Raw genomic sequence first — 24,679 nt, forward strand, 5'->3', positions numbered from 1 at the left:
CCACTATCTCTTCAAATGACTTAGACTTCTCATGCAATTTTTCAGTCCTCCAGAACCATTTGCACCAAAGAACACACTTCACACCATGCTGGCTACTACCCTTACTGCCAGTTTGCTGGTGATTCCTGACACCCTGTCGGGCTTTGATACCACAGGCTACTCATGCCCTCCCAGAGGAAACCTGGAGTTGCTCGGTCAGAGTGTCTTCAGTTATGACAGTCTCTTTAATAAGCTACAGATGTGCAAGAAGCAGAAAAGCTTTATCATATTTCAAGATTCTTTCTTCCCTCCTCTCAATCTGGCATGCAGAAAAAGAAGAAAAACTTTACAAATGCATTTATTTTTGGTCCTCTTGAGCCCATTTAAGGCACAGCTTGAATAAGAGTAAGGGGTGAAGAGAGAGGAAAGCTGCTTGACTTAGGGATTACAAGCTGTTCAGAATCAGGTTTTTCTCAGTTAGGTTTGATGGTGCAGCTGCAATAGATACCTGTTGTAAATCACAGCCTATCTGGTCAGATTTTCATAGACCATGCCCAGAACATTTCTACAAATATTGATGGTTTCAGAGATTCCAGCTAGGGCTAACAAATCCAAGTGAGATTGGTCTAATTGTATGGCTGATTTATGGCTGTTCAACCCCACAGCTTATTTTCTGATGACCTACAGTTCCACCTTTCCTAAGATCAGAGTCCACACTAGGACCTAGTAGGTGTATCCAGCAAAAGCCCAGGCTCACGTCAATAGTTTTTCCTTTACCTCTAGTGCAGATTTGGGCTTCCTTTTCCATTTTAAGGAGCCAGAAGCTGTAGAAAATGAAGATTTTGCTTTTGTTTAAAGTTGTTTTTTTACTGGGGAAGGGGGATAAAATTGTTTCAATCAGCTGGTGGTATTTATACTGAGAAAACAAGAAAGCAAATACTGCATTTGAGAACAGTCGTTCTTCCTGTGGCAGTGGAAATTGTACCAAAAAGCCTTTGCTATGGTCCAGGTAGATAGACACAAAATGCTGCTTGCCATCCTGAAGAATTTACAGTTTGAGTCTGTGATGTAGAAGTTGGATACGGGGAAGAAGAAACAGTAAGATGATGAGTGGAGTTTCTAGCTGCTGTAATCCAGCCCTTTCTCAAGCATGGTGAATGGCTTAAAGGTTCTTTTCACACTTCTCAGCCATGTGGTATTTGGAAAAAGCATCAACCTCAAGTATGTACTGACTGCACACCGTCCCTTTTTCTTAAAGCTTTCTCTTGCACCCAAGAGAATAAATTGGGTCAATGCTGGTTATTTTGTTTCGGTGGCTGACTTAAAATTGGGTTAGGACAAACCCATATATTTTCCTTGATTTGTTAGAGTCAACCTGGACAACTTGATTCAGCTGCAAACTAAAGAATTTTTTTTCTTTTGGTTTTGGACTATTTAGCTTTCTTCCTTGGTCTTACATAGAGCAACCTTTAAATGGACATGACATTGCACAATGACAATTGAAAATTTTGTTTTAAAAAATGTTGAAAAGCCCCACTTTTGACATGTTTGAAACGAGTGTGAAACTTGTCAAGTCTTGTTCCCCGGTGTTTGAACAAAAAACAATTTTTGAAGGATTTACTAACAGAAGTGTTGCCTATGTTCATAAGCCATCTGATAAACCATGCATGATAAATCCAGCACCAGACCTAAGCACTTGCCTCTTCAAGGAGCTTTCTGGCAGATCTCAGTAGGTGAGATCAGAAAACGTAGTTTTTGGAACCATGTTCCAGACTATTTACTACACATCTTAAAGTTTTCATTTCTTCCTTCGTATTATAGTAGTATAAACCAGAGTTTGTGCTGTCACCAGGAAAAAGGGTTAAAGTTCTGTCTTGCTGTGACCTTGCTGTATGCGAACTAGAGACCAGATGCTGCTAACCCAGTCTTCCAGGCTTTATACATAAAGCGTAACACTCGCATAAGTGTATGCAATTTCAGCATACCTTTTCCAGTCCTGAAGAGTATATTCTGAAGCTGACAAAAGCTAGGAGATTTTGTTGCAGCCAGTGCTAAGGTAGAGGACATCCAGCTCTTTCTTAGACTCACCCGAAGCCTATCTGAGAGATTTTTCTCTGTAAAACCCTGCTTGTGAACATCTGCTAATTTCTCTTAGAAATACCAAGAATAAGGTTGTGAAAACACCAATTAAAAATTCACAAAGAATTGCTAGTGACTTGTTTAGCATTCGCTAAGGCAGATGAGAGATTTGGGCGCCAAAAGATAAAAGGATTTTGACACTGTGATTTATATGTTAAGAAGCCTCCCCCTTCCCCCATTCTCTTTTTATTTTTTAAACTCCCCTTAGTCCTACTGCCCTGCAGCATTCCTTTTTTGAGAGAGGCTAAAGCAACTTTGTATTTTCTCATGAGTGCATGTCAGTGCCTGTTCCTTAATTCTACATCTGGCTTAGGTATATTCAGGTGACTCATAACTTTGTACTTAGTTTTTTCTCTTTCTTCATTTATCAATAACAACAGTATTTTGTGGGAAGCTTTTTCTTTTTTTTTTTTTCTCCTAGTCTACTAACCTGGAAAGCCATTGTAGTAGCACTGAAATGAGCTTATAATGAAATATTAGACAAGATCACGAGAGGAAATGAGATGCCCTTTTGTAATAGTTTGGTGATGAGTTAAGATCTCTGCTGCTGTTATCTGGATTTATATTTATCCATGTAGATTAAGTGTATTGCCAGTTTATACTGAAGTGGCTCATTGTTCTTCCACCCCTCTACCATGGCATAGATCTTTTTGTTCTTGTCACTTCTGAGGCCTTAGACTAGGGTGTCCAAATTACAGTCTTTCGGCCATGAAAAATGGACCATGAAAATTCATTCATCCACAGCTGTATACTGGGATCCTTGTGAAACAGAGCACCAGAGACGAACTGCAGGAGCTGTTCTTGTTCTAGCAACCTACCCTGGTCTGCAGTTTATCTGTGAAAATTGCATGTACAACAACTTGTGAGAATCGTGTGCAGAGAAGATCCTAATATATGCCCTTTCCTTGTCTCTGGAGTAGGCATGACTGGAGAGACTGGATCATGCTAAGATTTTTTTGGCAGACAGCAACTATCATTTTCTCTTTTTTTCTTTATGGTATATAGCAAAAATGGTCCAGCTGAGGCCACAATATGTTGCTGTAGTGTATGTAATACAAAACTGTCATCACCTGCTAAGGCAGTAAGCATCGCAGTCTTTGGCTCTGTGGGACTTAAGTCATCTTTGCAAAGAAAAGTACATGTCTGAATTTACAAGAAATGTTCCCACTATTGCAGGAAGTGTCCATTCTAACCAGCATGTTCAAATAACAAAGCAGAACTGAGCCTTCATCAAAATTTGAACACAACATTTCTTGATGATTTGGAAACCAACTTTTTTTCCTTGTCTCTCTCTTTCCTATCTCCACTCTTGTTTGCTTAGACATATACAAGTGTCCTGGAGCACTCATTTACTGAAAGTACCTAAGCTGCTGAATGAAATTTCTATTGTAAGTATAGGGAAATAAATAATAAATATCAATGCTCATTTTAGACAGTTACACTTAATGAAGAGCATGTGTTTGTTTGGGAAGGCAATGGAAAACAGTGGGGTTTATGCCACATCTTCTTTTCACTTTTTAATCTTAAAGGTTCTTTGTGCCCAGCTGTGCCAACTGCAAAGATGCCTTTTGCTTATATTCTGTGTATTCCTGATTGTTGCAACTTTCTGGTCTTCTGCAACATGTGTCCTACACTGGGAGAGCAACTAAGAAATGTGTTGAATTAAATTTATTGATAGACTCCTGAAGTCAGCATTTAGCCAGCAATGTGGGTCTATCCTAGACAATGGAGGTTAGGTAAGTACTCCAGAAAAGTGTCAGCTGCCCATGATGGGTAGCTGTAGTCTTTTAAAACTATCTGATTATGTTGGCTACTGTAAAGTCAGGCCACTAGTCAGAAGTGGTATGGCTGTTCTTATGTATACACGTACATAAGTTGCAGGTGCAGGTAGGGTAAAACTTGATAAAGGCTCTTTCTTAAACTTGATACATAACCAGGAACAGAATCTGGCTTCTGGTCTGGAGCTGCCTGCTCCAAATACTTCAAGGCCCTCTGCCAGGTACAGTTTTTTACTCTGAGACCCAAGGGTATAGGTTTGCCTTGGTACTCTACTTGCCCATGGTGTAACTGTCTCAAAGAGGTCTCAAGAGGGTCCCAGCCCTGGCTTTACGTGGAGGCAAAGCTTCCTTGCCTGTGAGAGGCTAAACAAAGTCAGACATCTTGTTTCAGTTATTCAAGATAAAAGTTGTATGTGGGTCGCCTGTTTTGAACAAGTGTAAAAAGGCTGCTGCTTGGTTTTGTACCTACCTATAGTGATCTTACTGATGGTTTGCCTGCCATCCTTCACCCAAACGAGTCATGTGGGAGTCACTTGGAAGAGTCAGGAGCAAACCAGGTGCTGGCATTATCTTTTCTTGATATCTTTTATGTACAAATACAAACAGAAGGAGGTTCTCCTTCAGTGATGCTGGTGAGCAAATTAGCTTTGAACTGTCTGCCCATTTGGGAGAAAACATGAGTGTTCATTCCAAATATGTGTTGGCAGTATTGTTAAGAAGGCATTTTATGTGTGAACCTTATGCCATATTCTATATATAACACAAAGATGGCTTTCCAGAAGCCTCCTCTTAGAGGCAATGGGCTGCAGGCTATGTCATCTCCCAGGTGCATTGCTTAATGCTAATCTTATGAAATGCAGTGTTCACACATGCTTGACATATTCCTGTGTGCAGAAAAAATCACCCCCTGAATCCAAACAAATACCTGTAAACAGCAGTAAAAGAAAAAAGTTAATTTGTCATCTACAACCCCAGTGCAATTAAAGTGTACAAGTCAGGCGGAATGAAAATAACCCTGAAGTCCCAGCCACCAGGGAACATTGAGCTCAAGCCAAGTCTCCTTCCTGTGCCCGCCTTCATTGTGTGTGTTGGAGTATAAGACTGACCATTATTAAAAGACCTTCTGAGAGACAAACTTGTTTTTTTTCCTCTTTTCAAAACTCAGCCATAGTCTTGCAAAATGTCATACTTCAGAGAGCCTGAGCCACTATCCGGAATTGCCATCCTTCCAGAAATTTTTAAGGAAGGCCTTTTGATCCCATTTTGTAGATCACATGAGCAACTATCCCATTTCATTTGGCTCACAGTGCCACACAGATGGCTTATATCTGCCATGTATTTTGTAGCTGTTATAGGCAGCATATTTTAAACTACATCTTGCAGTACGAAGTGCTGGAAGATAGAGTGCGTTTTTACACTACCTGCCAATACTTCTAACAAGGAAATCCCTCAAAAGAGGCTTCCAGACTTGTCTGGGATAAACCTTGTGGGCAAAGACTCTGTATTCTCTGGGAGAAGGAGGGGCTTGGGTAACTTACTAATTTGTTTTCCGTTCAAATCAAAATGCAGCCTCATAACCCAATCAAAGAAAGAAACAGCACCACCCAGAAAATAACCTTTGCTGAAAACATTCTTGCTCTGCTTTTGGAAGTTAGTTGCATATGTTGGTGCCAGAGTGCTCTTCTTGCCTAAGTCAATATGGCAACCAGAAAAATGTCAGGAGCAAGAGGTGGATTCTTTTACTGAATGAGAACTGGCCTATTGGAAAAGGATATGTCAGTAGCCCTTTTGTGATTCCCTGGACTAAATCACCTCTAACAGAGGTGACTAAGCAAGTTCAGAAAGGAGGGGAGAGTCCGCAGTTTAGAGGAAGTTCCCCATTGATTTCTGGACAAATGGTGCCAGTTTATTCCATGTATCATGTAGCGATTCACATGGAGCTGAGTTCTTCTTCACAGCAGTATGTTTTCAACACAAGAAACCATTTTCAGCCTATTTTATCACTACCTTTCTTTTCCCTGAGCACACATATGTGTAAACGGCTACTTCACTTGTAAGGGTACAAAATGGACAGAAGGGTGGATTTTGCCCACTGAGTCAAAATGGTTGTATTATCCCTTCTCATTAGCGAGGTAAGCCATTGTTAATGCCTGTGGAAGCTTTCCTAGCTCAATTAAATTGTACCACTGTAAAGGAAAGCAAATGTTTGCAAAAGGGCAAACCTCTTCAGCTCACATCCGGACAAAACCGACAGTGAGTAGTCGGCAGGCTGCCCATATTTAGTTACATTATCCTCTGCCTGCAGTGTACCACGGGCCTCTGGAGCCAATCCAGGGCCATATATGTTTTGTTTACATTTGCCTGTAATTTTTCAGGATTGATTTAAGTATAGGGAAATCATTGTGTTTAAAACGCCACGGCTTTGGAAATGTGTGTTAGATTGTGCCTTGGCTTTAAGGAATTGGTAAAGCTGCCATGGAAGAAGAGGTGGAAGAGGTTCCTTTTGTTTATGCCAACACAAATGCAATATGTTTTGTTCCCTTAATCATCACGCCTTGTTTTAGGTGGCCTCAGTGGATCTTGTTGGAAGTTTAGCTGATGTGAGAACAAGATCACATTAGACGTATGTAAGCTTGAGGGAAAGATGGATGGCTTTTGAATCCCAGGGGAGTGATAGACTCCTGGGGACAGTTCAGAACAGGGAGCAGATGTTGCTACTGGCCCCAGCTGTTTTTCTCAGCCTTACGCTGCTCCTGAATTTGCCCAAGAACTGTTAAAATTAACAGCGCTGATGAGGTATTCCCAGTGACCACCATGTTCAGATCGTGTTGGCTCCCTTGTTTTTTTTCAGACTTGGATTTTGCAGACTGGTTCCTGAGCTGTGGAATTACCTGTTTGGACAGGATGAGGCTAGCAGCTGAGGGTGGTAACCTGGACCATTACTCCAGGCTAACTCGTCAGTGAGACCTGGGATAAAGGGGGAAAGAGAAGAAAGAATTAATGTTTTGAGTAGTAACTCAGCCATAATGGTCTGGAGTCTGCCTCCCTATGAGCTTTTTTTGCTCCTTCATGGTTGTTTCAGGAGAGAGATTCATGACTAGACTTGCAGACGCGTTAGAGTCTTTTATTGATTGATATGGGGTCTCCAAAGGCAAAGCAACAGTGGCTCTTTAATAAGTAGCCATGTTTAACCGCTAGTTAATGATACTTTAAGAGAAGTCATGTGCAGTTAAGCTTTATGTAATAGGTTGCTTCTGTGTTTCAGTTGTATTATTACCCATTATTTTGACCATAAAATTTTAAAAGCAAAAGGTGGAAAAATGATGATTTTTGTTTTCTTCCCTAGCCATTTTGAAGCTAAATTTTCTCAGTGGGTATACCTAATAAAATGTCTTTCTTCTGCATGTGTAAACTCAGTAACAGAGTACATGCACTTGCTTGCAGCATCCCCCAGATTGCATGCACTGGTCTGCTGCTCTGTGGCCATCACCACCTGTTCGCAAGAACTCCAAGAACTCCTGAAAGATGTGTCCTTCTTATACTACCTAAAATAGTCTTCGCTGTTTCCGTCCTCTCATAGGTTAAATTGTCAGAATGGGTGAGTAAACGAGGTTAAGGCAATTCCTGTCAGATTGTTATATATCTGCATAGGCAAAGATGTGGTAGAAGGAAAAGAGTTTCTGAAAGAAAGTTTGCCAAAAATATGGCTTCTGAGTTTTCAGCTGGAATTTGCCTTCAAACAACTCTTAAAAATGATTCTGAAATAAAGTTTCCAGAGTTGTACATCATTTTGTTTATGAGTAGCCTAAGGGAGAGAAATCCAAGAATCCCTTTTTCGGTTTCTCAAATTACCTGGATTTCATCATACGTAATAAGAAAATTATTTTGTATTAGATATAAAAGGTGTTTTTCAACAGTTAAGACTTGCTATAACTTTATTATTCTGTAGCTTAAAAATTTTACTGTCTACGTTTGAGTAAGAGTTCCATACTTGTTTTTGCTTAGATAAAGGATTTTGATGTTGTAAGTAATAAGCATTTTAGTGCCATAGTATCATATGATGCTTGCTAGGGCCAGGGCATTGTATGTGGGTGCAAAAGAAACACGTAGATAAATCCATTTTCAGCCTTACTTGACGCATGCCTGCCAGGTTTTTCTATCTGTCTTTTTTGTGGATAGTGTTGTGAATCACAGGTGGTCAGCTTCAGCTGAATTCCCTGTCAGCCTTCTGGGTAGGCTTCAGAAGGACTCTGAATGACACTTGGTCCATGCACTGATCCATGGAGACAGATTTTACCTCTTAAGCATAGCAAGGCCCGTGTGTCGTCAACTTCAAAGGGATCTTGAAGTCAGTCAAAATTTATTTAGAGTTAAATGTAATAGCATGTCCCAGTAACAGTGGGATGTGCATGTCCTTGCTCTGGAAGGACTGGGCTTGCAGATCTTGAAAAGGCTGTACGGCTTATATAGCTTTCAAACTCTGCCAGAGTACTACAGCAGTACTATGCGTGGAGAGACAGGTGGGTGCATGTGCTGGCAAATGGGAAGTAAACCAGAAAAAAAAATGGTAAAGTCACCTCCTTGCAAAGGTGAAAAGTGAATATAAACTATATTGCACAAATTAATCTTCCATTACCTCATTGGTTCTTGCTTCTGAATGGAGTTTCTCCAGCTGTCCTTCAGGACATTTGTATATCATTTTTGATCTTACACTGTTCGTGTTCATCAATTGATAAGGCTTTTGAGATTTCACAACAAATCTTTTAAAACCTTACTGCAGAGGAAGCTGATTGTCTAGAAAGTATTTGGGATCTTATTTTAGTTACCCAAAGGCCAGCAGACAGTGGAGAGAAATCTCTTCAGCTTTCAAGTAGCTTTTGTAAAGGCCCTTTTGTCCTTAGGGGTGTGCATATCCAGCTGACTTGATATGAGCTGACTGAAAGCAGGACAGTGCACAGTAGAGTGATACCACATCTGGCTCCGTAGGCCATATTTTACCATAGTTACGTCTACTGAACCTGTGCTAATGATCTTCAAGATCTCATGAGTCTCTGGCTGTGGCTCATGTGTATCACATGCTGAAGTACCTGGAGGAGTGCACACACAGTAAATCAGATTTAGCTGAATTTACCAAGCAGCCATCAGTGCTACTTATCCACAGTAGGCCTGGTTAGGTTCAGGGGCAGCTGTATGCTCCAACAATGGCTCTGTGGTTACAATGCCTGTATCCAAAAGCTGCTGGAGGAGGTGTATTGCTCTGAGGGGGCTATAGATCTTGATCTAGACATCCATGACCAATCTCCAGAGTTCTCAAATTCAACTTTGATAAGATTTCCAGGATCAGAAAAAGTGGATGTATCCAGCAGTACACATTTTGTCCTAACTTTTTGGGTTGTGGTGCATCTGGACCTGCATTAACATGGTAGTGATTCAGATTTGAATGCAGAATGAGTATAGGATGAAATACTTAGTACCTCTGCATGTTACTGCCTTGTGTATGCAGGCAGGTCAGGTATCTGCAGGAACCCCTGTTGCTTGAGAAACTGCATCCTAAGTCAGAGAGATACTGTTAAAACTCCACCTGAAGCCCACAGCTGTTATACTGATGAAAATATTGCTGGTTGGATTTTGTTCTTCTCTTGGTGTGCTCTGTTTTCCCTCCTTTAATCTGTTATAGATTTGCAGCAAGGATCTGTTTTTATGCCCAGTTCTCCAGCTGGGTTGAATAAAACAAACAGAGGTCAAGTGACTAATTCAAACCCGAACAGTGCACCAGCCCTTCAGCTAGGGTTTTAAAATCAGCTTAATGATTTTTAACTCCTTGCTGTAGCTATTGCTTTAAACTGTTTCCAGCAGCCAGGTCCACCAAGTTGCTGAGGCCAAAGCAACTCAGAAACAAGCAGCTGTTTCTTGGCATTGAAAGGATCATTGTTCAGATTACCGTAAACCCAAGAAAAAAAAAATGTTTGCACCAGTGTATGGACAAGTACAGAGCAGAACTCCGCATAGGTCTGTTATGTAAGTTATACTGGTGTCAGCATTTAGGGGGCATGCTGCCAGCGATTAGTCATCAAAAAAGCAAAGTCTGCATATGTGGTGTATGATCCTTGAAACTGAGGTGGTTAATTGAGGGAGATTGTGACGCATTCAGGAAGAAAATAGATACTGCCTGATAAGCTGTTCTTTGAAACTGCAAAGACCTGTGATAGGAGCAAGGACTTATAACTAAAGCCAAGAGGGTTAGAGTGCTAGACAGCTGACTGAAGCTGATGTCCTTTGAATTAGAGTTGGGAAAACAATTGACCTGTATGTCACCTAGCCTCCATCCCTTCTGCAGGAGCCTAGGGCTTTTTTCCATGCTCTTTTTAGGGTTAACTTCTCTCTCTCCTACACAGGGATATCTGGAAGGGATAGGGATGAACAAAAGCTTCTTCCCCTTGCAGTGTTACGTGTCCCTTACAGGGAAATGGGGGGTTGGGAGGGAATACCCTGCCTTCCCTTCACAGTGAGTTCAGCACTCCAAGAGGCACAGGAAGCAGCTAGCAGGCTGTCTTCTTCCAGGTTGTCTAGCCGCATGGGGAGAGAGAGACAGTCATTTAACAGGATTAGTAACTGTGAGGCCTTGGAAGGGAAAATGCCCCTAGCAAGAGGGCCTTCTACATGACTCCCACCAGAGGGTTGGGTCTAAGTGGCACAGCCTTGTCCGTAGCAACTTGTCTGCTCTGGTTTTATGTGACTCAACAATAGAGTTTCCACTGTTGCATTTGCAAGACTCCAAAGAAAGCAGGTCTTACAGACCAGATAACCCTTCCTTATTCATGTGGAATAATCCCACTAAGAAGTCATTCATGGGTAAAGCAAAGAGAAGCTGTCCCTAAAACAGCTTTCTGCATGCATTTGAGCTAGTGGACTCCTGCATATACAGTGTTGCACTTTTGGAGCAGAACACGCAGGCTAGGAACAGCCTGAGGTATGTGAATGTAACTTCCCGGCAACACAAGCAAAACGCCATCACAGTTGTGTTGTCTGTCATCCCTGTCCTGCTCCACCAACATCTTTCTGGGCTCTGCTTGAATAGAGAAGTATAGAAACAGGTCATGACATGAATTCTGTTTGTACAAACAAGGAACAGCATCCTCCACATATTACACAGCAACCTCTAGTAGGTGTTCAGACTGCATGAAATCATGAAGCCCTCTGTGAGTGTTTTCGGTGATATAATTGTCCATCTGCAGGAAATAAATTTAACTCCTCTGTGGTTTGCACTCTTTCCTCTTTAGAATGGTGAGGTCTGTGACTCACTATGAACCCTGAGCAAGAAAGAAGTATTACACACTTGAGTGAAGACTTTGCTGAGCTTGCGCTATTGGATGGGAATGCAGTGATAGTCCCAGGCTCTGGAGGGAGGCCCCTGAAGCTCTGAAAGGCAGGTGTCTTGTCAACCAGTTAACGCAGCAGTTCCAATTTACCCTTTGACAATCTGCACTTCCAATGAGTCAAGTGCAGTGGCCTTGGTAACAGAAGGGGGTGCCTTTGGCACAGCTCCGTAGCTTTGAGCAAATACACTCTCATAGTGCAAAGGAATGGCATGTAGATGATGTCAGAGGTGAATTCAAAATCTGTTCCTGCTTCTATTGCAATCCTTCAGATAGATTGGGGTTGCAACGCATGAGGCATCGCTTGATAACTTGTCCAGTGGGGCAGCTTCAGGGGGCTGTGCGCAATAGTCAGATGAGGAGTGACATGCAGAACAATGAGGAACCCCACAAGCCTCATCAGCCAGTCTCCATTAATAACAGCTTGAAAGGATTAAATCTTTGGCTGGTTGCACCTTACATTCAACCAGACCATGTGCTTGGAGACAGCACAGCATGATAGTGACAGCTCAAATTAGTGTGCTTTTGGTGAAGTTCTTAAAATTGCCAGAGTTAAAAGGAGATTCTAGGGTCAGATGTGACAGTATCCAAGAGTCTGTTAAGTTTCATAGCTGACAAAGAGCAGAGACAGTTGCACTAGCTGTTTGTGCGGAGAGCAAAATCACCTCAGGCCTTGTCTGGATGAAGTTTAAAAGTGATTTCCAAGAAATCGATCAGTGTAGTCAGTACGGGATTTTGATCAGGATTTCTTGGACATTTTTAAAAGAAATACTATTGAAGCTTTTGGCTGTGTCAAGGATCTTGGCAAGTGGTTAACTCCTTTAGGACTTTTTCAGCTGGTGTCAGTTCCGGGCCATCCCACGTAACAGAAGTCCAGCACTTTCATGACCATGTTTTCTTGCACATGGTGTATTAAGATAGCAAAATTGTCAGCCAGTATGCTTGAGAATAATGGGATCGTATTCCCAAGCATTATGAGCAGGCAGCTCATTTTGTCGTATTAAAAATGGATTGAACTTCTTAGCCAATTTCTTGGTTGGTTGTCCTCCAACATCAGTTGGAAACACAAGGCAGTGTTCACTCCTTGGCAGTCAGTCTTGCTACCTGGTCAGCATGAACAGAAAAAACAAGGAAATATTCCAGCAGCAAAGCTTGCAGTGATGATGTGAGCACAGTCTGGGACCACATCTGCAGCAGCAGTTTTCTCAGAACACTCGTGTTAGGAGTTCGTGCTGGCTTGCAGAAATTCTAAGGTTTAACAAAATATTTCACTTCTGCATTCACATGACTTTAACAAGGAGTATTTTAAGAGAACTGCAGGAGTGACTTGTGGCCTACACAAACCTCAAATGGACAACTGTGTATGTTAACTACGGAAAAATTTAATTCCGGCAGCAGTAGGAAACTCTTCACTGTAATTCATGCATAATTTTGTCCATTGCTATTATTGAATAAGGCATAAAGGGCTTCAGTCCTATGCATGATAGAATTACATCAAGGCAGTAAGACAGCTTTTCACAAATAACCAGAAGTGGTGTCTGCTACTGTGAACTACCGCAGAGTTGAATGTAACTTGTCAAATAGTTTTGAAGGCCTTTATGTCCTGGCAAGTCTATTCCCATGAAACTCCCATGATGAAAAGGCGGTGAAGTTCATCACTTGTTTCTTTTTTCTTTTTTCTTTTTTTTTTTTTTTTTTGTGGTAGAAAGCTGTGGTAGGAGCTAAGCTATCCCATGTCTGTCTGGGTTTTGGAACAGGGGCTTAGTGGATTGCCCCTGTCAGTATCTGTGAGATTGATGCCAGGTGCAGTGATGTGCCACATCTGAGTCTGAGAAGGATGGCATTAGCCCCCCCACTTTTACATTTTTCCTTTACAACTTAGATTTCTTAATTATCTCCAAATTTCCTGAAGTTGTTCAGAAAATGTAACACACACCCAGACAGAAACACTGCTGAAGAATATCTGGAAAGCAGAATTTTCAGAATTCATTGCAAAATTATCATTGATCTGCTGAACAAGAACTAGTGTGGCCTCTGTAAAGGGAAGTCTGATAGCATTCTGTGAAAGTGTCAATAAGCTTGTAGATAAAGGAGATACAGTGGATATGTTAAGCTAATATTTTTGGAAGGTCCTTGATGACATTCCCTAATAGAACATTTTAAAGACATAAAATTGCTGTGGGATTAGAGGAAAGGTTCATTTTCAAACTGAAAGCTGATCAAGGCTAAGGAAGCTGAATCACTTAGTGGCTGTATTTCATGATGGAGAAAAGTAAGCTGTAGCATCCTTTTGGGATTACTACTAGGACCAATTTGGTTCTGAATCTTCATCAGTGACAGAAGAGGGAGTGAAATCTCTGATTTTTTGATAAACAGTTTGGATAAATCAAATGCTACACCAATGGTGAGGAATATCCAAAGAACCTCATGAAACTGAATGAACAAAAAGGTTGTGGATATGCTTCAATATTACCCTCTAGCATTAATACTATTGCAGTTCCTGAAGGAGTAAGAGGGAAAGGGACCACAAAAAAGTGGTTTGCATTACCTTCTCTCCATAAATAGCATCAGCGGATGTCCTGTGGTGTCCTTGTTAATGATCGGCTATTTGCATGCATGCTTGAGTTAGGTCTAATTTCATGACAAGTTTTCCCTCAGTAATAACACTGCATGGCCAATTACACTTAAGATTGGTATCAGTGTACTTCACATTACCACACACCGCATGACAATTTGGCATATAACTTGGTGCAGCCAATGTGGCATATTTCTTTGGAGGCTTGCTTGGGTACTTTGCCAAAGAGATGCTCAAGTTCTTTGTCAGTCTTTGGGTCATCTTGCCATCTCCAGAGAAGGCGATTTCTCAACAAGATGATGAAGTTTCACTGTTCAGATATATGATGCAGCCTCACAGGCAGCACAGGTAACAATGGCCTTGTTAGCTTGCTGATTTTGCTTGTTAAATTGAAATCTGTGGCCAATGACTAATGATGTAGTAGGCAAGAAATGTGCCTTCATCAAGGCTACAAATTCACTGCATTTCTCCATGTGAGGCAAAATAAGAATTATGAGCAATGTTATGATGACAAATGTCTTAGTCCCACAGAACTACAAAGGGAATAGTCTGTTTCTGTTTGGGACTGTCCATCTAGTTGGCTTCAAGATGATATAAAAGTCATGCATAAGAATCCCATGATACAGCTTGAATTCTTCTGTCTGTCCCAGAGTTGTCATCTCAAATTGCAGGAAGGCACATTCATTTGTATCCCGCAGTGGCAGAACTTTTGTTGCAAGTGCTTGCTGGTTGAAGACTGTTCAACTCTGAGTGGCTTCAGAAGTCTTGCTGCTTGTCCCTATTCATCAGCAGGATCTAGTTCTGATGATCAGAAATTTGATGGCATATTTATGGAAAAGACTGCATAGACCTGAAGCAGCAAGCAAACAAAACTCTTTCATTGCCAGTACTATGAGTTACAGCAGTAAGTGAATGGCTGTCTTACATTCCCCTGGTTGCTGCTGGATGAAGAAAGGGATGAAACAGGATGTAATATGATTGTTGTTTTTTTCCCTTTGGTATAAACAAGAAACAGAGCATCTCAGATAGATAGGTCTTAATGCCACATAAAACTGAATTGTTCTTACAACACATACAAAGCATGTATCTGCACCTGAAGGGAATGTGGAAAGGCTGTGCACCAAAGAATTGGTTATTGCTTAGCATCACTGAATGGTTTGGGTTGGAAAGGATCTTAAGATCATCCAGTTCCAACCCCCTGTCATGGGCAGGGACACCTCACCCAAACCATGTTGCCCAAGGCCCTATCCAGCCTGGCCTTCAACACTGCCAGGGGAAAGATGCTCCAGGGCTTCTTTTGTAATTCTGTAAATGTGAGCTGAAGTAGTTTGGTTCCTGTGTAACACAGGACAACAATCCAGCAAACATACGGCCACCAATGTAGTTATCTTCAAACAGTGAGAGAAAATCCATTAAACAGTAGAAACAGCTGCTGTGAAAAAACAGGTGGTGTGCAACAACCACTGCTGGGTATGCATTTCTTAGAGAAAAGCACAGGAGTGACAACTTGTCGACTATCTAGACTGTCAAACCATCTCGCCATACCGATAAGTTGGTGCACAGAAAAAGTGTGAGGGATGATGAGGACAGAGGAAATAGGAGCAGAAAAGTCCCCACGCTTTATGTGTGCAGCAAGAGTATGGCTTCAAAGCTAAAAAACAAGGCAATTGTTTAATTTAATGGAAAACTGTGGGAGAAAATGCATATTGAGGTAAATTGCCACTGGGAGAACAAATTTAGAGATTTCTTAAGAGCCTTGCAAATGTGGCTGATGATGGAGCTTTGGAGCCTTACTTGGAGATACCCACTTATCTTGACCTGAAAGAAGAGTTACCAGACAATACCTAAAGCCTGAACAAAAGCCTTGGGGAAGCTTGTGTGCATTAGTTTTAGGTAATGCAGTTTTACAGCAGAATGCAACAGCTGTTTCTGGTTTGCACCTGATAGCCATCAGGTGCTTTTCTCCCATATACACACAAAGTAATTTCAGCTTTTGTCCCTGATGAATTTCCCAAGTGGTAGGAGAAAGCTGTGATTACGTGGGGTAGAAACTTCTGTTTTCCACACTCCTGTAATGATTTTTATTCAAGATTTAGTGGTGTTTGTTTAATTCTAAGCAGTATTACTTTCATCTGCTTAAAGGATGTAATAAAACCCCTTAAAATTATTAGTGGAGCATCTATGTTGATTAGCTGTTGGCAGGTAGGACTGCCCATTGTCACTCCCCTCCTGCTGTACCCCCATAAGCAATGCAATATTTGATTAGTAAAGCCACAAGAAATATCTCACATTACTCCAGTGAGATGGTGCTTTCCATTTTAGCTTACCTCAGGCAAATTAAACAGGCCCCCTTAAAACAGTGACAAGAAGAGTTATAGAAGCTTAGCACCAGACACCAATTATGAATTGAGAATTAAATGCCGTAATTAACAAGACGTATACTTTAACCTAAAGCAACTCAAATATGTGGCTGGATAAAGAAAAAAGGTAAAGGTAAACTCTGTAATTATAATAAATTGGTGTATTGAGGAAATGTGTATCTTTGAGGTATATTCTTTTATTCTGCAATTGACTTTCAAGTGTTCTGGTAAATACCACCCCTTTCCACACACACATACAAAAACTTCCTTGCATTCTCATTTCCCCCACTCCTCTGAAAGAAGTATTTGTTTCCACAGACACTTTTCTTCCTGTTTGTGGGTGAGAGGTGTGCCAGTAGCTGCGCATGGACCTTTTCTCCCTAGCTACGGCCTTTTCACAGAAACTCCGTAACAGCCCAGTTCTGCTTTCAGGAATGGCAGCAGGAGTAGTATTTGTACATGCCCCTTGGTGCAGAGCTGGAGCAGTGCTCAGGGCTTTCGAAAATCTCATCACAAACTTCTCTAGGGTAGAGGAAGCAATACAAGGAAAACCAATCTCTCACTAATATAAAAGTAACTTACATTTGTATACTTTGCTTTACTATCTGATAAATAAAATCATGCTCCTTCTATTTTTCATTTAGTATGTTTAAAGGACAGCCTAAATCATCCTTTCTAAGGGCCTTATTTATACAAACTGTTTTTTGTCATACTTCTGCTGTCTGCAATAGACTTTTAGGATGTACTAATAACAAAGCATCTTGAATTTCTCCATGCTGTTGCTAACAAAGATAAGTGGGAATTCCTTTGCTTTTTTTAAGGCAGAACAGTAGCCTCTTCTAATTTAGAAAATTATGTGCCAGAACCAGACAACTGAAGAGGAAAGAAGAAGGGACTGTTAAAAGTTGAGCTTTGTGAATATAAGATGAATGTGTCAAGGTTAAAGTATTCTTCTAATCCCAGAGTCAGGAAGGAAAGCTCCAGCTAATCAAGTCCATCCATGCAGTTTTATTCACTTGCATGCACTTTACTAAAGGAAGAGGTACAGTCTGGACACCAATTGCAAATCACTCATCTGATTTTTTAATCCCTTGATTTCTATTTCTGAGCAAAATAAAGATTTATTTTTTCCTATGTCTAAGGAAAGAAAAAAAATAGTAGATTTATATGCAGTACATTGTTTTCTGCTATTAATGTGCAACTTCATATTTTATTCTGAAGCTTTCCAGTTCCTCTTGCTGTCAGTTTCCTGTGGCTATGCATGGGTCTAGATCTGTGTTTGTTCAGCATTGTTTTTTGATGTTTTATCATGGTTTGGAAGAATTGGGGCCATAAAACTCAATTCTAGTAGAGAGTCTCTGCTTTAGATTGTGCCTTAGCAATCCCCACTGAAACCAGTGCCTGAAAATTTGAAGCATTCACAGAATCAGGTGGAACTGACCCCTTGTATTTTCTGGTTATGAAAATATATTTCTATTTTCAAAAAACTATAGTGTTTTCGAAAAATTTGTAGGTGAATTGTGGTGCAGCTGCACCCACAGTTTGACCTACAGGCAGTCAGAGACAGAATGAAGGATGCACAGTATTTAGGGTAAGAGCAGGGAAGAAATGCTGCATTGGTGAGGATCCACCTTTGAAACACCATGTATCTGGGAATGGTAAATGGGAGCAGTGCAGGGCAAGGCAAGGGGGTCCCTCTCTTTACCTAAGGGCATTTCAGCTCTTTCTGGTCCTTAAAGAATGCAGTGAATGGTTCAGAAGCTTCAAGTAGTTTATTCATCACTGTGATGAAGGACAGAGAAGGTTAAAAACAGAAAACCCACAACTCAAAGGAGTATAAGTGCCAAATTCTGCAAAAGCCTCAGTGTATGTGTTAGTGTTTGGACATAGATAGAGACTTGTTAAAGAAATTCCTGTCTGAACTGGAAAAAGATGGAGTATTTAATTGATCCTCTTGCTCATTAAGAATATATATGCTCATTAAGGATATGTAAGGATATGTATCATTCTCCATTTTAGAAATTCACTCTCTGCCTTTCGTTGGTCCTTTGAGTCATCTTTTAAAGTATGTTTTGTTGTACCCAAGCCTAATTAATAGCCTATGTAATCTTCTCGGTGGTGCAGCGTGAGTGAACATGACAGTTACTTCTGGCATTCACTGTGGTAGAACGTGTATTTTATTCCCTTAATCATCACACCCCAGATGCAAGAAGTGCCCCACATCAATGAAGTAAGCTTCAGCATAAGTCTGTTGTGCAGGTGCTAACTCTGCAAGCTCTTTCTGCTCCTTATCGCTCATTCCCTCCCTGTTGTTCTTTCACTCTGAGGCTGTGTGTCTAATGCTGCTACCCAGCAGTGAGAATAAAGTGGGTGCCTGCGAGACGACAAACCCTGAAGTCTGACTGTTGCACTGCTGGTGATAAGATGTAAGCTAAGATCGCATAACTCTTCCAGCAAAGAATTCTAGCTGCGAGTGAGATACTCTGAGCAAAGCTCACAGGGTTTGATTCTGTCCTCAGATAGGTAGAGCGCCAGCGATGCGGAGTACCTTATCAGATCAACCACCTGATTTACAAGATTTGCAGAATGCTGTGCCCTTAAGCTAAGGCAAATGCTGAGCACTGGTTATGGGTTGCGCTTTTATTCAGTGGTAGTATAATTTCTTAATACCTTACACTGTCATTTAGAAACCGTGCCTCGTGTTAGAGGGACTCACTGTATTGCCACACCAGTCTCCATTGCTGACTGGGCTCACTTGAGAATTCCCTATTGAGAATTACCTGAATATTGTGAATTAGTGAGGAAAAGCCAGACAGGGTCTGTTTGGATGCTCGAGAAGAAATCCAGGGTGCGAAAAGGCTAGTACTGGCCTTGCAGTCATGCAGTGGCCAGCTGCTGGTCTGGGATGGTGTACTTAGCACAACTTGCTTTACATGGCCACAAACAGGGAATGAAAGATTATTTAAGTGATGTGTGTGTGGAGATAATGAGAAGCAGTGAATGGCACTTAAAGCTCTTGCACTGTGGTTTGCTCATATGTCTGGAGAATCATCCTCTCCTGATATTTACCTGCTCTTTTGCCATTTCTCTCTGCAGTATCTTATTAACCCAAATGTACCATGTGCCTGACCTGCTGGTTGAATCAGGCTTGCAGGAATTGTCACCAGTACTGAACTTATCCATTTGTATGGGAATACCGAATATCTTTGTTAACTTCTGACAGTATTTTCACTCCCTACCGTTCCCTGGTTTTTCATACTTCTGTGGCTCATGTGATTTTCATCTGCACTGCAGAGATTGTAATTCTAGGGGAGTAAAGCTAGAAGTGTCTACAAGTTGCAGTTTTTGGAGTAAGATTTAGGTGTTTAAGCCATTATGTGCGCTTGAAAAAATTTACCTTTGCTCTTAGCTGTTAGAATTTCCAGCTTGTTTTTGAGTTTGGCATGATTTCTTTCCTTTGTGTGGATGAAATATTGCCCATATCTTTTCATATATCTGTATTTATGCATATGCTATAAATAAAAGCAGATTCGAGGGCAAACACTGTAAAATATGGCCTGAAGTTTTAAGATGAGTTTGTAATATGTTGCTTGAAGGCTCTGGACAATATTGCTTGAACAAAGGAACTCTTTTAACCTGAAACATTTTGTTTACTGTAGTGACTCTCAAACCCAATCAATATTTGTTTTATTAACCTGTTGGGTGGATTCAGTTTAAAGTCTTACTGTAGTTTGTTTGAAGTGGTTTGTACTTGGAAGCTCTGTGAGAGGTAAACAATGCTGAGAGTCATAGCAACAGTGGCCTATTGTATTGAGCTATTCCCTTTTGTAGGCAGACTGTTGACCACTTGTGTTGTTTTTGAGGATATCAGCATATGCTTCTTTCCTGACCCAACCTCAAGAATTCAAACATCCCAAAGGCTGGTAAATATTTATCGAGATGCTTTAAAAATATTTTTCTCACAAGTGTTTGCTGGCTCTGCTGTGCAGTTTTCTTCTCCTTTAATACTGTGGTACAGATGCACAAGAGGTGAACAAGATCATTGTGCACAAACATCAAGAGTAATGCAGCTGCGCCTGATTATATTAAATCATATGATGACGTACCATTTTTGACATATGAAGCTTCTCTTTATTGTAAATGAATCACCCTAAGAATCTATTTTCATTAGTTAGAACATTAGTGTTTTGCCTCTTTATGTTTTGCATTATTTAGAATCATCATGGAATGGGTTGTTTATTTACATAATTAGCTCCATATGACTTCACTGCATTCAACATATGGTTACAACTATGTGAGGCTCCTGTCCCTTTAAGAAGCTGTGCTGTCCCTGAAGTTTAAACCTGAGAGATCTCTGGGCATCTTCATGAGCCTAAAGTCTTCACGACCTTGAGTGGTGATGTGGAAGATGCTTGGACTTAAAATATACTTTTCCTCTCTAACTGGGATTAAAAAAAAAGGAAAATATCCATGCCCACAATGGCTGCTGATAGCAATGCTCACCAGTGAGAGGTTGCATGGGGAGGACCAAACAGTTCTGCAAAACCCTGGTATTCTCTTAACTGCAAGGGAGCTGCCTTCTCAAACACTGACTGTGGATTCCATTCATTATGATTTTGAGGCATCTGTAACCCTGCCAGACTTTTATGCTGAAAAATCCCAAGCTACCCTCCAACATAATGTGAGGTTAATGGCAAGATCACGAGATTTTTAAAAAAAAAACAAATAGAAAAAATCAGTTCTGGATTCCTTTATTTGCCCTTTGATGTTCAAGCCCTTGGTGTTTCCCATCTCCAAACTTTTGTCTGAGAATATGACTACTAGAAACTTTGCTTAAGCAAAAGCTGAGAATTATCCAAAATTACATGATCCGTGGAACCTATGGCTTTGACCTTCCCCTGTATCCCAGTTTGAATATTGAAGTATTTGAAATCCTGGCTTTCAGGATTTCACTCTTTGGTTGTTTCCATGAGTGCTGCTGTGGGTGATGCCTCATAAAGCAGCTATCCTGCTCCTCTGATCCTCCATCTGCTCCTCAGCTGATCATCAAGGGGATAAAGCCTACGTGCTCTGAGCCGATGCAAGGAAGCACCAAGCGGAGGAATAAAGCAGCAGTGGGTTTGTAGCTCAGCAGGAAGAAAAACTGCAGACCTGTGGGCAGAAAACGTGTGAAAGGAAAACATTAAAAAGGGGGCAGGCAAAGGTTAAAGAGAAGGAATGGGCAAGCTGAACATGGTGAGGTGCAAGAGGGACTCGCTGCCTTCTTCAGTTTTCACTCTCTTTCTGGGAAATGCCACCAAAGCAGCCTCGGCTGGTATTTTCTACATTGTTCTCAGAGTTTCCACATGTTCCCATGGAGTGAATGATAGTACCCAAGCACTGGCAGCACTCAAGGTGTCCGATGGAGTTTAGACATTAAATGTAATATGTGAGCATGGCTCCCCAGTGAATGCTTCAAAATGGTGAAGGGTGCTTACAGCTTTGTTAGTCAGGGGACATAAAATTCCCCTGTAGCTGCTGCTTGCTTCTGATTTTATATTCTGTTTCAAGAAAACACTGACTGTGAGTGCCCCAGATCTGCAACACATGCTGTGTAGTTAGAAAGTGGGCTCAGTACAGCCATCCTGTCAGCAGCAGAGTACTGCTCTGTTATTTACCAGTTTTATTCCCCAAACCCTCAGGGATTAGAGAAGAATTACTGCCCCTTTCCAAAGGACACTGACACTGAGGCAGATTAAAGACCTTGCTCAAAGATGCACACAGAGTCTATACTTAACCTGACAAATAAATTTAAGCCTCCTGAGCTCTAATCCAGAGCTCTTTCTACTAGAGCAAAGATAACTAATCTGGGCTCTTGAACTGTATGTGGCGTGAGGGTACTTTTGGCAGGGCTGGCATGTGAAGGCAGCAGCACACTGCTGGCAGGGGCTGGCCAGAGCTGGCTCCCAGCTGCAGGATGAGGTGAGCTAGGACCAGAGAAACCCTCTTTGCTTCTCTGTAGTAAGGTGACAGAAAGTTCAGAGCACTCGTATTCAGCCTTTAGAGTTTGCCCAGGGTCTCCGTTCCACTGCCCTGTTGAATGGAATTATCTCAATAAGGGACCCAGGACACGGTTAGTGCCCCAGCTGTGTTCTCACCTCATATGGCAGGGAAAGGTACGCATGATACCACAGAAAGGAGACACGGGGCTGCGGGCCAGAAAGAAGCTGGGGATGTCTGCGTGTCTTGCAGCTCTGCCCTTTAGAGATTTTAATACGCAGTTAGTAAACACAGTAAGTTTTGCCGTGTTGCTCTGAAATATTTTTCCTATCCTGTACTTAGTTTACATATGAATGTGAGGCAGATTCACCCCATTTATGACTACAGTGAAATTACAAAGTGTACATATCTTCTTCCTCTTCCAATGTGTCCTTTGTCCTTGAGCTTCTAAGCTGGTCCTCTTTGGCTTCCTGGGCTTTAGTTCCCTTGCACCGTTGCAGTGCCCTTGCAGGTTTGTCTGATACACTGCTACATGTCTGCAGAGAAGCATTCTGCATAAGCCCAATATGGTTGTGCAAGTGAACCCTCTCTAACAGCTTTAAGCAACTGGTAATTGCCATCAGGCTCTCCCAGTGTCTGCCACCACAGCGACTACAATAAGGCATACCAAGCCTGATCTATGCTACATATTGGCCAGAAGACATTGTCCTGGGCTAAGTATCATCAGTCATGAGCCATCCACATTTACTTACAGAGAACACCACAGTGGACTGTAGCATTAAATCCTCCATCTGCAATTATACTGAATGCTATTCATTTTGGACAATGCAAAAGAACAGTTTTTGTTATTCATTAACAAGTCCTCTGAGGATTTGTCTTTTTTTTCTCTCTTTTTTTCTGGTGATTGTTCTAAAACCCTTGAACCTTTAATTAGAATGAAAATTTGCTTTATTGCTCAAGAGTCCCAACAATATAGCAGTTTGGATGAAATGTTCACAGTCCAGACACAGCTCAGCATGCTCCCTTCTACACTCTTCTACCCACCACTCTCCCAAGTGCTACACATGCATGTCTACTTTCCTTGCCCTGGTAAATAAACTCAGTTCCAAGATTTCCATGCACAGAGATGCCACACAACCCCCACTGTAATGTCCAGATACCTTGTCCATTTCCAGCTTCCTCCTTTTTCTTTGCAATTGCTCCATGTATGCCCTCTTCTTACCCCTCCTCTCTCTCCCTAATGCCTCCTGCACTGGTGTCCTGAAACTGAGGTCCTGACACTGTGACTGTCACTGTGAGAAAAAGCACAACACTTACTTCTTAGTGTCTGGGTTTTTCTCCTGGCTGGAGTGGTAGCAAGAGGCAATACATCCCTTGAATGCTGAATTGTTTTGGACTTTCAGAAAAAAAAAAATTATTTCCAATGCGCTTGATCTTAGTGTTTGAACCCCTGTGTAAATTAGTGGATTTACTAAATAATGATCTTTACTGAAAGCATATAAAACGTATTTCTTTCCAACAAAAATTGCTTCACTAACTCTAAATCACTTTGTTACCCAGCCTTTAGCAGAGTGCTAAAAGTAGGCGATAGTCCCCGAGTCTGCAGGTTGCTTAGCTCTTCTCCCCTGACACATAAGTATTGCTCATCCATCAGATACTTTTTTTTTTTTTTCCTTTTTAGTAAAAAGGAACAGGAAAGGTTGAAACAAAGGTGACTTTATTCCTGTTTTCTGCTTTCTTAATATTTTTGTCCAAGGCTTAAGTGGGAAGAGCATTCAAAAAAAAAAAAGGAAGATGAAAAAATAGAAGTGCAGTTGAGTACAAGCTCCTGTTTAAACAAGATACATTTCAGGCTACCAAGATGACTTTAACAGAACTAAATATAAGGATCTTAACTGAAAAGGAAAATTGATTTAATATCTTGACACAGGTTTTTATTATTTATTTTTCAAGGGACTATTTGTGTGTGTGCACGATTTCTTAGTGTTACAAAGTGATCTGCTTTCTTGCATCTATAAATATTCAGGTTAGTGCAGGCAGGGCATTGATTTTACGGGTGAAACCAAGTCGCCCATTTGTTGCAGAAGGGCAATCAGATGCCTGGTTTCTAGTTTTTCTTTTTAAACATGTAACCCATGTGTTTCAAAAGCTGCTTTATTGTTGAAGGGGTGGCCAGAAATAAAGCTCAGAGCTCGTATTTCGTGCAACTAGGATTTTTACCATCTTAGTGTTGAGCAGAATGATGAGCCTGCTCATGATGTTTACCCACCTGGGATCTGTGTTTACCTAATATATATGAAGGGGATTCTGCTATCATTGGCCAGGCATTCTGGAGGAAACACTTTCAGAATTACAACCAAGGGGTGGGAGTTGAGGTGCAGTGGATGCTGACTCCCTCCCTGCTGCTCCCATCTATCCGCTGCCTCTCCCTCCATCCCTGCCTGCTTCCCTCCTGTTTCTGGGTCCATGGCCAGAGTACCTCCATCTCTCTGG

General features: G+C 41.3%; 2 long non-coding RNA genes across 4 annotated transcripts in view; both read left to right on the forward strand.

Moving 5' to 3' along the window:
- The window catches only part of LOC133213161 (uncharacterized), a 403,544-nt gene that overhangs the window by 184,855 nt on the left and 194,010 nt on the right, over positions 1–24,679 (forward strand). The gene's annotated exons all lie outside the window — the stretch shown is intronic.
- Positions 1–24,679, forward strand: part of LOC133213160 (uncharacterized) — a 138,215-nt gene that overhangs the window by 86,233 nt on the left and 27,303 nt on the right. The window contains exon 5 of one of the 3 annotated variants that reach the window (XR_009725706.1): positions 20,039–20,312. The exons of the other annotated variants lie outside the window; for them this stretch is intronic. This is a non-coding gene — a long non-coding RNA (uncharacterized LOC133213160). Of the gene's footprint in view, positions 1–20,038; positions 20,313–24,679 lie in introns of those variants that run through there. 3 annotated transcript variants of the gene reach the window in all.

The sequence above is a fragment of the Neopsephotus bourkii genome, unplaced genomic scaffold (assembly GCF_033783945.1).
Source record: "Neopsephotus bourkii isolate Nb327-2 ecotype Australia unplaced genomic scaffold, CSIRO-AGI_Nbou_v1 NB_787, whole genome shotgun sequence".
NCBI lineage: Eukaryota > Metazoa > Chordata > Aves > Psittaciformes > Psittacidae > Neopsephotus > Neopsephotus bourkii.